The following is a 13,447-nucleotide window of genomic DNA, read 5'->3' on the forward strand; positions in this document are numbered from 1 at the left end:
GTATTGGCGGAGAACGGACCTTATAAAGCTTGTAATTACAAGAAAATATGGAATATTACAAATTATAATACACACTCCTACGACGTTACGTGCCAAATAATCTCTGTATTCGCTCGTGTAGTTATTCTTCGACGTGTCGAGTATATCACCGTGTTGCGTTGAAAAACACGTTTCCCACTCAAGTTTCATAAGAAATAATATATTTTCGTAGCAATTTCTAAGGAAAATAGACGCATTTTCTATATTTACTTGCATTTCTGTCAGGAAAATAATTTGCCGCTCACATCAAAGGTGTCTTATGAAAGGAACGAAATGCGATTTGAAATTTTTGTGTCTTCTTACATAATGTACAGTCTAATAAAAACGAGTCACATGGGAAAAAGTAAGTTAACTGTTTATTATTTCAAAAGCGATCACTGTAACTGTTGATATGTGCATCCCACTTTGAGACAAGACGGTCAGCGCCTTCACGGAAAAATGTTTGCGGTTGCCTATGGAAACGTGATTGTATCCAGGCGTGCAACTCATCGTCCGAAGCAACTCGACGGCCGCGAATGTCTTTCTTCATGGCGCCAAAAATATGTAAACTGCATGAGGAGGGATCGGGACTGAATGGAGAATGTGTAACAGCTTCGCAGCGAAATTCCTGCAGCGAGGTCGAAACAACATTGGCAGCATGTCGGCCCGCAACCTCAAACCTTTATCCATTATGGCACTGAGCATCTCAGCACACAGCTATGGCAATTATGTTTGAAGTAATAAAAGTTTACTTACTCTTACTTCGTCTATCTGTCCGGCTGTCCTTCATGCTCTCAAGATCCATTTCTCTCAGAAAATGGTAGAAGTATATAATTGAAATTTATGTCATGTGCTACGATCTTTGGGCTCTTGTCGGTGTGAAAAATTTAAGGCTCTAAGCGATTCCAGTTAAAAGATAAGGCAATTTTTTACTACTCGACGCTCACTCATCAAAACCGATAGGGTACTTCCCGTTGACCTGCAGTCATTAAATTTGACAAAAAGCAGAGTTTCATATTAGAATTAAAAAGAAAAAATCCGTTAGTAGTTGATTTTTAATTACATCACCTAAAATTGTTTTTGACTCCCACAAACAATGTAAACAATTGCATTCGTAATCGGTGCAAAAAAAAAAAAAAAGGAACTACTGTACGGATTTTTACCTGGTTTTCAGTAATAGGGTGAGTGATTCACGAGGAAGGTTTGTCGTTCATAATTTACAAATATTTTGTGATAACTATCTGAGCTACTACGAAATGAAGTCCCCCGCCGCTGTGAAAACGATGTCTTTGCCATCTAGCGGTGATAGGCGTAAGACAGCCTGACTACCGAGCAGACAGTCAATGCCTACGATACAGTCAGCATATGTACTGTTTCAGAGTAAAGTAATACTTCTGCACGATTGCACTTCCATTGTTTGGGATGAGTTTCCGATACCTAATAAGTAATCCATTAAGCGGCTCACAGAACGATTCGAGATTTGCGTAATAACAGCAGCCCCATGGCGTGCTGTACCGTTTTCTTCTCTGGAAACTTCCGTCAAATCTTACCAGTAATCCCGACAGGAACGAGAGCCGCAGCAGCAACAGGATCTACAATTGCCAGTTAGAACAGCAAGTGAATACAATTCTGTAAATGATAAAACAAATGTAAAATTACAATAGCGAATGCGAAAGTAATTGATAAATTTAATTTTAAAACTTAAAACATCTTCAAAATTCTTGGAATTCCCATGACCAGTTCTAACATTCTACGTGTTGTCTGTTTGTTCTAAGTCGTGTCTCCCTACCACTTTCGCGCAACGACGCTCTGAGAGTGTTTTTTTGGGAATTGACTAGTTTGAACCTGGGACCTGTTGCTGGTAAGGAGACGCCAGACCACACATGACGTGTAGAGTTCAGTGAGACTAGCGATGATATAATCAAATACTTAATGATTTCAGCGTCAGCTCCACTGCACTCCCTGTAAAAGAATCTTAATACTAACTAAATGTAGTGGAAGGGGTTCAAGGCTTTCCTGTTTTTAGTTAGCTGGTAAAATAACGTCGAAAAAGCAGTTAAGTTTACCATTGGAAATTTTATTCTAATCACAAAACATTGTTTATAAATTGCACTATTGAAAAAAGGAAATATTTTAATACAGGATGATAAAAACCAACTGCGATCAACAAAAACGTGAACGAATATTCCCTGAATGGGTTGTTTCCAAGTTCTACAATGGATCGAAGGTTGACCTATGCTATATCACATCTATAATCTAGATTTAAGTTAAGTTTCATAAAAGAGAAAACTATCAAAATGGTCTACGGTGACCCTCAATTATCTTTAATTACTTATTTAACTTGTCATAAATTACAGTGGCTGATGTGGCTTCTCAATAATTAAATAACAGAAAAATTATCGCGTTTCAGATTTTAACTTCAAGTAGCAAATGTGAATACCATGAGCTTTAATTGACGATCGACACTAGTATTACGTAAAAAGAGGATGTAACAGATGAGACTTCTGCAGTTCTGAGTGAAGCCTTATGCACTCAAAAATGCGGCATCACGTGCATTCATTACCTTGTCTGTGTTTAGGCAGCTTCAGGGGGCGGCGGGCGGCACAGCTCCACGCACCTCGCCATCTCGGAAGCAACTCTCTCCTAACTTCTCCTTACTACAATTTACCGAAGTTGGTTTTAAAAAAAGCTATCTGGCTGTGTTTTCAGCTGACCAATCAGGGTCTCAATGTTAACCTTAAGCTCTGCCTACAAAAATTCTGTCTATCCAATGAGAAACGTTATACTTTTCGTGGTGGGGCAATGTTTTTAACGTTTGCAACGTAACGGAGACGCGAAAAAGTCTCACGCTAAAACTTGTAGCTGGCGTGGCCCTTTTAGTGTTATCGCAAGATCTATACTGTTCTTCTGGAGGGCTCTATCTTTTAACATGGGCTGGGGGGTGGTTTTGGCGGTCAGCTGGCGACGTGGGTGTCCGTCCCTTATCGTAGGGCCTCCTAGCCTACACGATTCTGCTTTCAGTTTCTGTTCTCGTTTCTCCCCTCGGAACTGCGTCTGTTTCACGGTGGGAAGGTATGACATGCATTTAGGCGTTCTTGTGTTAGTCTGTGGTATTCCATTTGCTCACTCGTTGATCGTATTACTTTGGTTAATTTAATGTCAGGATTTATTCGGAGCTATGTGACATACTACTGGATTTGCTTATCATGTCAGGGTTTTCATGGAAGGTGTTGGATTTGCCTGACACCTTACACAGTCTCTTGCCGTTATCGATATCGAAACAGAAAAAAAAAACAGCAGATCCTCGATTTCCAGGAGGAGTGGACTATGTATATACATAATTAAGTTCATACGGAACTCTCAGTACGAGATTCATACCCGCTCGAATTGTGTAGTTTCGGAGAACTTTAGCTAAGTTTTGTATTCAAGTACACTGACGAGCCAAAACTGTATGACCACTGCCCATCGCGACGGTGGATGCCGGCTGGAGGCTTTGCGGGCACGTGGGTAAGTGAAAAAAGTATGCAAGCGGAGCGGACACGGAAGGGGAATCACCGTAGCGAAGATATACGCTGAAAATGGGGAAATCCATTGAGATAAGCGATTTTGACTAAGGGTGCATTATTATTACGCAGAGCCTGTGAACGAGTATCTCGAAAACGGCGAAGCTGGTGGAACGTTCACGTGTCACTGCCGTGAGCATCTACGGAAAGAGGTACAAGGACAGTGAAACTGCAACTAGGAGCTAAATTGTTGGACGTCCACGACTCTTCATAGAACGCGGTGTTCCGAAGCTTCTCTGCTCTGTAAAGTAGGATAGGTGATGCTCTATAGTATCCGTGCTGAAAGAGCACAATGCTGGTGTACACACAAGTGTTTCAGAGCGCTCCGTTTATCGTATATTCTTGAACGTTGACCTCCGCTGCAGACACCTCTACGTGTTCACATTTTGACCCAACGACATCGTCACTTAAGGGGCTCCGGAACGCCCTATACTTGCAATGTTAAAATAACGCTTATAAATTACATATTTCCTCATAAAGTATTTGAGGTAGGAAGTTGAAATTTTTACAGATTATTTATTGGAATATGGGCTACAACTTAACACAGGGATTTTACAAAATTTTAGTTTAGTTATTAAAGATGATTTTTTAATTGTAATGAAAATTCACAACATTTTTTTGCAATTTTTTATTTATATATTCAAAAATATACAGTTTTTTGGAGAAAGGCTGTGTTAAATTATGCAGAAGGTACTGTGTAACATTTACTGAAAGTTTGAAACAAATATGTTTGGAAGATCCTTAGAAAACATGTAATTAGTATGAGAAAATAAAAGTTTTGGGAATCGAGAGACAAAGATTGGATTAACTTTTTAGTGCATTCCAGGTCCATAGGATGGATTATCTTCATCCTCTGCAAACTCCTCCTCCAGCTTTCTCTTGTTCCTCCTCCTGTTTACTCTTGCTTGTATTTCTAGACACTTTACAGCCCTGTCTGCAGCCCGAAGGCGTTCCTTGTCTAAAGCAAGCATCGCTCGTACCATGTTAGAACCTATCTTCATTCCCATATTTCTAAATACCTTTGGCTTTCCAACATTTCTCCTTTTCTTAAAAGCCTTCAGAGGATTTCTAATAACTTTACTTTTACTCATTATTATACTTCAACAAAACAGAGACTCAAGAAACAGAATTAATTACGAATATTTTCGAGATAACGACAGAGTAAATAAACATGAAACAATCGACAATCACACCAGCGATATATATTGAACCATCACAGGTTAGCCACAACACATACTTTATCTCACATCACTAAAATGTACCTGATGAACACGGACGTTAATAATAACACCATTTGACAGCAGTTTAACAGCGCCACAGTTGGTCACGCCCATGTAGAACACATTTCAAAAAAAATTTAAAAATAGTTGTAGTCTTCGGAATTGAATAAATTATATATCTATTAAAAGGTAATAGTCTGCAGATTCAGAAAACGCAAAAAAGTAAAAATTGAACTTTTCATGATTTTGAGCCTTTCCGGAGCCCCTTAAGACTGTAGTGTGCACGACACCATAAGGAATCGACCGTCGAGCAATGGAAACGTGTCGGCTCTTCGGTACAATCACATTTTTGCTACACTAGGTCGCTGCTCGTATCCACAAACGCCGTCATCGACGGGAACGTCGGCTCGAAACACGCAGGACGCAACGGAAGCAGGCTGGTGGGAGCAGTATTACGTTACGGGAGACGTTTGCATAGGACCTGTGGTAGTAATGGAAGACACGCTGGCAGCTGCGAACCACTTGCATCCCTTCATGCTTGATGTCTTCCCTGGCGTGATGTCATCTTTCAGCAGTATAATTGTCCGTGTGTCAGAGCCAGAACTTTCCTACAGTGGTTTCAGGATAATTAAAGTGAACCTACGTTGATGTCTCGGCGACCAAATTCGCCTGATGCAAATCCTATGGAACCCATGTGGTTGGCTATGGGGCACCATCACCACGTACGCAAATCAGCGGCCTGTTATTTACGCGAATTACATGACTTGTGCGCAGACATCTAATGCCTTACACCTCCACAAACCTACTAACAAACTGTGGGATCCCCGATGCGCAGATTCAGTTATGTACTTCGTTACAAAGAGAGACAAACAAGCAATTAAGCAGGTGGTTTGATGTTTTGGCTCATCACTGTACTCTTCTTCAGTAATGTTTAAAGGTCGCGAAGCATGGCCTCGTCTGAATATTGTGAATCAATACTCTCGTAATATATCGATTTTTCTTGTTGCGGGGGGGCAGGACGTCAAACGGGCCGACTGGAGCAGGAGAGGCACCACAGGACATTTTAATTTCCACTGTCTATACTTTTGCAAGTAAATTCATAATACTTTGTCAGCTTGACCAGAAAGGATTCAGGATTCACACCCATAGCAGCGTAAGTTCAAAAACATAACAAAATAGTTTTTTTTACATGTGAAATTTTATCATTTTTTCACTTACTATTGGCTGTATTTGTTGCTATGAGGTACACTTTTCTTCATAAGTAAGAGAGATTTTTGGATGAATTTTGCACAGCATACAAACCACACTTACAAGTATATGAAACTCTGGAATTTATTTAATTTATGAAAAAATGAATAAGCTGTTGCATTTTATACTTCAAGTTTAGAAAAAACATATTTTATAGTTCATTATCTCAAGTTTTAGCACAGTTTTTAATAGATTTATTTGTAAAAGTATAGACTGTGGAATTTAAAATGTCCTGTGGTGCCTCTCCAGCTGCCAGTCGGCCAGTTTGACGTCCTCCCCCCCCCCCTAAACCTTCTATTGTTTTTATTTATTTATTTGAGTTATGATGTGTCTCTCCAATCTTCTTCAGTTTCCATATTAATCAAGGACCCCCTGTAAATGGGAAAATTTCCAATGCCTTACATGGTCAGAGACCAAATAGAAGATCTTATTAGAATCCCAGCAAACGGGGGCAACTTGCTTTCATGTCGGCCGCCGGGAATGAGAGCGTCGTTGACAGACAGCGACTGGGTCCCCGCACAATTGGCGATGGACGAGTAACTGACACTTTGTGTTCCTGACTCTCACAGGAAAGCAGCCCTGCGGAAAACTGCGTCCGGTGTAAGAACGAGTAGAGGAAGGGACGAATGCAGACGTGTGAGTTCTGGAATGGCTTCTACGTTGAAGGCGACTACCGGTAACTGCACACATTTGGTATCTCTCTGTCCTAGGGTTTATCTCTTCGTGCGGGATTTGGCATCGTCTACTTTTTCACTGTTTGGCCTTACACATTTCCTGTCGCTACAGTCGCCACTTAATCTAAGAGCTGCAGGTCTTTTGCGCATCTGTCTGTGAATCGTGTTAACTTTGTTCTGTGTGCTGTCGTATTTTGGCTATCTGTGTACAGGGTACCAGACCAAATTTCGTTAATGCACCGCTCGTTTCGATCCGAGCCCTCCTCCTCGATTTCTAGAACAGTTTTCCACCCAAATGGCAAACCATTTCCCCATCCTTCCCTCCTCGAGGTCCCTCAAACAATAGTTGGGTTTTCTTGAGCTTTTGGTAAATCTTAATTCAAATCTAGTAATAGTGAAAATCAGTTGTTTTTTCTTTTAAAATAGGTACTACATAGACATTTCTCTGTAACAGAAATAAATCTCTGAACATTATTCCAGTGTTAAATATTAAAAGAAGGTTATAGTAGAAACCTTTAGAAGCTTTTAGTGAAAGCAGATTTAAAATGACCCTTTGTGTTCTTCTAGCTTAAATACAAGTGTTCTAGGTATTAAACCGAGTGGAAAAATAGGAATATAAAATTATTTTTAGTCTGACAATTTAACTTTTTAATTCTATAATTTACAGATTATTTCATTTTCCATCGAGAAAGCGGGACAGACGAAACCAACCATCCAATTTTATACTGACATGTTAAGCATAAGATACATTTTAATTGTGAAAGTATATTAAATGTGAAGAAAACTCAGCAGAAAATTATAATATGTAATAGATTAAACTTTCATCGTATTTCTTGTTAAGTTAGGCCTTGAGTGATATTTGTGCTATATTATATGGGGATATATTAAAAATTATGCTCATCTATATTAATATTATAAATACGAAAGTAACTCCTGTCAGTTATGTTTTCACGACTAAACTGCTGAACCGATTTCGATGAAATTTGGTATGGAGTTAGCTTGAACTCTCAGGAAGAACAAAGAATACCTGATAAAATTGTATTATTTTTTAGTATTATTAATATTTTTAAGTAAAACTTACATGAGTGAGATGCAAACGACGCTTGTGTGGAGGTCGATGAGTTGGTGTGTTTGTAGATTATTTCGTTAGAGGGCGAATCCAATGTTTACCCATGGGTGTGGTTTCTGAAAATTCAAAAACAATTGCTTCATCACCTGGCGAAGCAGGGTAAATTTTACGGCGGGATATTGTGGAGATTCAAAGACGAAATCCGACAAAGTCCGAGAACCGTATGTAACACTATTACGTTGGGAAATTATTAAGAAACATACTATCTAACATTACATATTCTACGACATGGCTGGCAAACGTAAGTCCGATTTAGTACAAAGTTCTAAGGGAACTCCAGCTGGGGAAGTTCCTCGAACCCAAAAAGCCCGAAGCAATCTCCAATCCTCCGGAACTTAAATGTATAGCCTTAAGAGCTAGAGAGACGTTAGAAATTCACAAGCCCATTGTATTATAGATGCTGAGCGTCACGCGTCTCTTACAGCTTCTGTGACGCTTGATGACGACGGCATCATTTAAATTCCATACGACAAACAGAGAGACGTCACGCCTTTACATGTAGAACGTGGGAGGCTTTTAGTGCGCCTGCATTTGATTATGATACATATTTACACCACTATATACTCCGATATTTATAAATTACTACCTCACTTACTCACCATCGCCCATCATAACAAAACTATTGATACGCGGACGCATCCGCTTGTTACAGCTAGTGGGATTATTCAGCAGTAAGTAACGGGACGTAACAACACATTCGGTATTACTTTTACATGTTTCGTTTACAGACCAATGTTTACTTTTTTTATTCCCATAAGGGCCTGAGAGAAGGTCGGGGGCAAAGAGGGCAGGTGTCGTCTTCCGAAGCCTGGCATCAATGTCCCGTTGCCGTCCTCCCAGCGCCAAGGAAAGCAAAGGGGTTCGATAGGGTCTAGAGAACTGCATTGGATCAAATTCACTTTATAAATCCATCCGGTGTATTTATTTAGTTTTATATTATATATATTTTACGGGATCACACTACCGCCGCCAGAAGCTCCCGAGTCGTAATGAATGTAAGGGGGGACTCCCTCTAAACCGTTTGCTCTAAGGATAAAATCGTGTGCCGTGAATCATTTTTAAGGTTCCTTCTAGTACTCGGATCGCCCCACCGGGCAGAATGATTCTCAAAAAATGCACCTAAATAGTTCGATAGTCGTGTGCGGTACAATGCATGGTGGCGGAACGCCTCATGGGTCGTTTTCAGGTGGATCCACAAGTCCAGAGCGTTGTCGGGAGCGGCTTGTAAAATGTGATACAGCACTATTCCCTTGAGTCAGTTGACGGCATTCGTTCTTGTAGTGGGAAAGTAAGTGGTATCTGGGTGCAAGAGTTCGTCCGACGTGACACTCTGCCTGTCGTCACAATAGGAGCGCCAGCATACGTTGTACAAGATCCCAGCATCTGCCTGTCACAACACATGTCAGGCGGTGCACATCCGAATAGACGACGGCACAGTGAGATGGATCTAATGGAGGCACTGAGGTGGGATTAATTTGCCGTTCACCGCCACATACCACAGGGAACGAGCGTACGTGGGCAGGTATGGGGTGTGGACGGTTCGCGACACCCTGGTCGAGCGGATGGTTGGGTGTTGTTGTTCGACGTTGTTACGGGGTTGTCGTGCCTGATAGATGCGGCAGTAGTCTCTCGTGTTCGGCGTCCTCGTCGCCGGTAGTCCTCGGTCATGTAACTCAGTTCGACCAGAAAATCGCGGGTGTGGGCAAGAGACGGAGCTGTGTGGCCCACGGCGACCGGTGGACGAAGATCTCGCGGCGCGACGATCTGTAGCAGCGTCCCCGTCAAACTGCTGTTGGTCGCGGTCCATGCTAGGCGCATCGTCTTTAGGTACAACGCCCGCGCGCGGTTGTGGACGTGACTCAACCCCAGGCCCCCTGCCAGTGAGGCCCCGTTAAAGTAGTGTAACGAACTTTGAATATAGAACCTTTAGGGTTCTGTTATCGTATACTTTCAACAGTGTCAGCCTTCGCTACTAATTATATCACGTGGAGTGCACAAACTTAGCACTTTGTCGTCTCTGGCGCCGCACTCAGCTTCGCGCCCCAAGCGGCTGCTTGTGTCACTGGGGTCCTGAAATGACATTTCTTGTCTCCCAAACTGCATGGTAAGCTATACGAACAGGGCAGCCGAACATACTTGGTTGCATTTGGAAATTTACAGCACTCATCTAATTTCCCTTGTGTCAGACTCCGCACACCACATTTTATGACGGAGCACTAGAGCTCGTTCACTGCTGTTAAGACTTTAGAGAAATCTGAACATGACAGTACAAGAACTCACAACAAACAGTTGCTTAGGTATACGGCCGAGCGAGGTGACGCAGTGATTACCACATTGGACTCGCAATCGGGAGGACGACGGTTCAGATCTGGATCAGATTTCCCTTAATCATTCCTGGCAGATACCGGGATGGTTTCCTTGAAAGAGCACGGCCGATTTCCTTTCTCATCCGTTAAGTCGGTTACTTGGTTGATACGGGAGAGGGGACCAAACGACGAAGTCATTGGTCCCATCGTATTAAGGAAGGAGTCCGCCCCGATAGCTGAGTGGTCAGCGTGACGGATTGCCGTCCTACGGGCCCGGCTTCGATTCCCGGCTGGGTCGGACATTTTCTCCGCTCAGGGACTGGGTGTTGTGTTGTCTTCATCATCATGTCATCCCCATCCGGCGCGCAGGTTGCCCAGTGTGGCGTCGAATGTAATAAGACCTGCACCAAGGTGGCCGGACCTGCCTCGTACGGGGCCTCCCGCCAAACGCTCATGTCCATTAGGGAAGGACGGGGAAGGAAGTCGGCCATGCCCTTTCTAAGGAACCATACCGGAATCTGCCAGAAGCGATTTGGGGAAATCACCGAAAACCTAAATCAGGATGACCGGACGCGGGTTTGAACCGTTGTCCTCCAGAACGCGAGTCCAGTGTGCTAAGCAGTGCGTCACCTCGCTCGGTACCCGTTAAGTAATACGAGCTTCTGCTCCGTCTCCAATGACCTCGATGTCGACAGGACTTTAAATCCGAGTCTTCCTTCCGTCCTTCCTTCCTCCTTTTAGTCATTCGAGCACTTTCGTTTATTTATTTATTTTTTTATCGGAGTAGCACGATCCGTTGTTAACTAAAGGAGTGAATGAAAAAAACGGCAATAAGACAATATTGTACGTTCGAATTGATGATTTGGTGGAGGGAGCATTCATTGCGATTTATGCAATCAAATGAAGTAGACTTTGAATGAGGATTTCAGAAAACACCCATTGGCATGCAGAGTTCAACTGCACTTGCTGTGGGAGGAATGTAACGAGGGACTCGCGGCTGATGGAATACCAGCTACACTGACTTGACAAACGGGATACCTGCTAATATCGCGTCGGGTCTCCTTTTTCCCGGCTTAATGCAGAAACTCGACGTGGCGTGTACTCAACAAGTCGCTGGAAGTCATCTGCAGAAATATCGAGCCATGATGCCTCTATAGCCTTATGTAATTGCAAAAGTATTAGCGGTGCCGGCTTTCGTTGATGAACTGACCTTTTGATAATGATCCATAAATGTTCGATGGGTTTTTAGTCGGATGATCTGGATGACCAACTCATTCGCTCGAATTGTCCAAAATGTTTTTTAAACCAATCGCGAACATTTGTGGCCCGGTGACATGTCGCATTATCATCCATAAAAATGAAGTCAATGAAAGGCTGCAAATGGACTCCAAGCAGCCGAACATAACCATTTCCAAACAATGAACTGCTCAGCTGTACCAGAGACCCTAGTATATTCCAGGTAAACATAGCCCACACAATTATGGAGCCACTACCAGATTGCGCAGTGCCTTGTTGGCAACTTGGGCCCATGGCTTCATGGGGTCTACGCCATACACAACCCTAAGATCACCTAAATCGGGACTCATCTGACCAGGCCACGGTTTTTGCGTCGTCTAGGGTGTGGTGCCTAGGAATCCTGCGTACTCGGTTCGCTAGACAATCAATCAAACAGGTCGTATTAATGGGTTTTATTACAATGAGAAAAGATACGATACTTAACTTTGCAATGACACAGACGTGTCGCTAGCAAAGCGCGACGTACGAAATAATCTTCAGTGTAAACAATCCCAAGTCTGTGCTACATAAAGGGTACAAGCCAAATGACTTAACACTGCTGTTCTACTGGGTAGTCTTATTGAACTGGGTCGTCCCCAGTCGCAGCGTTTATGTCCTCTCGGAACGATTTGAAGTGGAATGATCATATAAAATTAATTGTTGGTAAGGCGGGTGCCAGGTTGAGATTCATTGGGAGAGTCCTTAGAAAATGCAGTCCATCAACAAAGGAGGTGGCTTACAAAACACTCGTTCGACCTATACTTGAGTATTGCTCATCAGTGTGGGATCCGTACCAGGTCGGTTTGGCGGAGGAGAGAGAGAAGATCCAAAGGAGAGTGGCGTGTTTCGTCACAAGGTTATTTGGTAATCGTGATAGCGTTACAGAGATGTTTACCAAACTCAAGTGGCAGACTCTGCAAGAGAGGCGCTCTGCATCGCGGTGTAGCTTGCTGTCCAGGTTTCGAGAGGGTGCCTTTCTGGATGAGGTATCGAATATATTGCTTCCCCATACTTATAACTCCCGAGGAGATCACGAATGTAAAATTAGAGAGATTAGAGCGCGCACGGAGGCTTTCCGGCAGTCGTTCTTCCCGCGAACCATAAGTGACTGGAACAGGAGAGGGAGGTAATGACAGTGGCATGTAAAGTGCCCTCCGCCACACCGTTGGGTGGCTTGCGGAGTGTAGATGTAGGTGTAGATGTAGGGGCCGCTGCTGTCGCGTTGTCGTCCTGCACGGAGGTCCAGTCAGCGTGCGATTGGCTGATTTCTTCTCACAGCCTTCTCTTCTCTGTCGTTCCCGGCTGGCGTGTCGGCGCTTGGCTTTATTCCGTAACGTGGGGTCCAACTGATATGGTCACGAGCCCAAGAGAGGCGCTGCAGGGGAACTCGTGCTATAAGCAAACGCATTCGCGTCGATCGTCTGCTGCCACAGCCGATTAACGTCAAATTTCTCCGCGCTGCCCTAACGGATACGTTCTTCGTACTTTCCACATAGACTTCTGCGGTTATTTCACGCAGTGTTGCTTGTCTGTTAGACTGAGAAGTCTGCCGCTCTCGGTCGTTAAGTGAACGCTGTCCGCCACTGCCTTCTGCGTGGTGAAATGTGATGTCTGAAATCTAGTATTCTCGATATACTCTTCACTCTGTGGAACTCAGAATATTGGATTCCCCAACGATTTCCTAAATGGCATGTCCTGTGCGTCTAACTTCAACCGCCATTCCGCGTTCAAAGCATGTAAATTCACGTCGTGCGGTCATAATCACGTCAGAAACTTTTTTACATGAATCACCTGAGTAGAAATGATAACTCCGCCAATGCACTACTCTTTTATAGCTTGTGTATGCGATACTACCGCCATTTGCTATCCCATTGCTATCCCATGACTTTTGTCACCGTTGTGTATATTTTGAATGGGCGACATTTGAGAAGGACCCGGATAAACGGAGGAGCTGAACAGGCGTTGGCAGTATTTACGTGTCTTTGTTTCAATTTTTGTTTGGTGGTGATGAAAG

The 13,447-nt window shown here is 43.1% G+C and overlaps 1 protein-coding gene across 1 annotated transcript in view; it reads left to right on the forward strand.

Annotated features, from left to right (window-relative positions):
• Nucleotides 1–13,447, forward strand: part of LOC126262820 (uncharacterized) — an 817,803-nt gene that overhangs the window by 280,330 nt on the left and 524,026 nt on the right. The window lies entirely within an intron of this gene.

The sequence above is a fragment of the Schistocerca nitens genome, chromosome 6 (genome assembly GCF_023898315.1).
Source record: "Schistocerca nitens isolate TAMUIC-IGC-003100 chromosome 6, iqSchNite1.1, whole genome shotgun sequence".
Taxonomy (NCBI): Eukaryota; Metazoa; Arthropoda; class Insecta; order Orthoptera; family Acrididae; genus Schistocerca; species Schistocerca nitens.